At 37.5% G+C, this 2222-nt stretch overlaps 1 long non-coding RNA gene across 2 annotated transcripts; it reads left to right on the forward strand.

Moving 5' to 3' along the window:
- Positions 1-274: 274 nt before the first annotated feature.
- On the forward strand, positions 275-2012 carry LOC128682788 (uncharacterized). 2 transcript variants are annotated; one of them, XR_008406211.1, is made up of 3 exons: positions 275-400; positions 660-831; positions 1110-2012. It is a non-coding gene; the product is annotated as an uncharacterized LOC128682788 (long non-coding RNA). The 2 variants fall into 2 exon arrangements; XR_008406210.1 differs by lacking the exon at positions 275-400 and having other exon boundaries at positions 408-831.
- Positions 2013-2222: the final 210 nt, after the last annotated feature.

The following is a 2222-nucleotide window of genomic DNA, read 5'->3' on the forward strand; positions in this document are numbered from 1 at the left end:
TTATACTCGTATGTGTGATTTTGAACATGAATGTCGATCTGGTCCACTGCGTCGTCTTTTATTTGGAATAATCATCATCGTACTGATGGACTTTGCTGCGGATCCGCATCATACCCATCTATCTATCTAGTGCTCTTCCTTATTTAGGTTGGATTTGTACGAGTAGGTAAATGTAGCATATTTTGATATAATTATAGGTATAATTGAGTGGCAGTCTGCGTCAGTACGTCAAATGATTGTATAAAAACGCAGCGGTCGGTCAATGTCACCCCCCTTTCCGGCAGGGACGCGGCGCCCACGCCGCTGCCTCATCGCGGTCACATTCAACAACGACAAAATATAAATTGATGCGACGACCTATCCGTTTAAACTGCTTTGAGACGAGTAAACACCGCAATAGGTAAGAAACGTACATCACGTGGCGGGAACGGCTGTTTTTCTAGAGAACAATTTAGAACACCAACTTTGTTACGTATGCACAGCTACTCTTTTATACATATATAAAATACTAGCTGTTGCAGCTCCGCCCGCGGTAGTCTATATTTGACATCGGACCATCAACTATATCTATACCAAATTTTATCAAAATCGAACCAGCGGTATAGCCGTAAAAGCGTGACAGACTTTCGTGTTTATAATGTTTCTATTTTGATATGTAGGGAAACCGGGGCAGTAAGAAGTCCGGGGCAAGACGGGAAGTGTGGTTTTGTGCATGGCTAGTAAACACAACAGAGTCGAACGCAGCGCCAGTTGCGCGTAGAGCAAGGGCCTCACATGAGTCCGCGCAGCGCGTTCGTGTCAGTTCGTATTTCGCTGTGCGGCAAACAAAAAGTGTGTTTTGGAGAATTTTTAATTTTTTTTATAAACTTTTAATCAATGAATACAGCAATAAATATCAGTGCTATTATAATATTATATTACTAACATATTGTAGCAGTGGTAACATGATAATTAATATTGGCTTTTCGTGTATAAATGTTGTATGTTATAATTGCGATGTATTTTTGCAAAATTAGTCTGTTGGGGCAAAATGGTTGGGGTATAATGAGATAGTGTCCCGTTTTGCCCCGTTAATTTCAATATTTTAAATATTATGTTTTTGTTTCCAGTTAAAATGATATGTAATTACAAACGTAAAACAGATCGTGGAACGAAAAATTATGAGAAGAGCAGTTAGAGCTGTGCTTTTTGAGACAATGGGATTCCTTCGGACAGCGACAGCGACAAATGGCGTGCCTAAATGAACCTTGGAACGACGGGTAAGAATGGCTCGAAGTAATCAAGATGCTGAAACTGATTCAGTTAATGACTATGGCAAAAGGAATTAGGACGGTACAAAACAGTTTTTAATGAGGAACAGGAAGAAGAGTTATCACGATATGTAAAATCAATGGAAGCACGTCTATTTGCTCACTCACTCAACTCAAAAATCACTGGAAAAACTTCCCATTTTAGCTTTCCAGTTAGCTTAGCGCAATCATATTGAAATCTAAGATTGATAACCAAAAAATAAACAAACAAAAGACTGAAAAAAAAAGAAACTTGCAAAGAAAAAGACTGGAAAGAAAAGATCAGTCAAACATAATAAAAACAAAAAACGCAAAAAAGCAAGTGATGCCGATACTAGTTCGTCTGAAGTCGATGAAAATGATTGTGCTTGCATAAATTGTGGGTACCTTTATTCAAAATCTACTGAGGGATGGATTATTTATGCTCTATGCCAAGGCTGGGCCCATAATTCCTGCGCAGGTAAACGAGGAAGACGAAGAGGCTCACATATGTGAACATTTCCAATCAGATTAAAATGTGTACTCGTTATGCCCCATGGCGTTTCCCATTTTTCCCCGATCAAAGGGCAATACGGATTTTTTAAATTATTCTATTTAGTTCCTATTTGCCTAAAAAATATGTGATTTAGCGCCGTAAAAGATTATAATTATGTTAATTAGAAGTATAATTGTTATTTTCATTGTAAAAGATTATTTTTAGTAAACCGTTTGATTTTCATATTATTATCTTTTTTCTCTTAAGTACCCCATTTTGCCCCGGTCTCCCGTACCTAGCAAGTAGCAAGGTGAAGCGGTAATTGCATATAAATCTCTGTTGTTTTTTTTAAATTTTAAATGTTTAAAAAGAGTGAGGGAGTGTGTGAGGGAAATTTACTACTGACAAAACATAGACAGGTGCTAGAAACTAAAAATAAACACAAAATACATTTGCCA

This window comes from Plodia interpunctella, chromosome 3 (assembly GCF_027563975.2).
Source record: "Plodia interpunctella isolate USDA-ARS_2022_Savannah chromosome 3, ilPloInte3.2, whole genome shotgun sequence".
Classification (NCBI taxonomy): Eukaryota; Metazoa; Arthropoda; class Insecta; order Lepidoptera; family Pyralidae; genus Plodia; species Plodia interpunctella.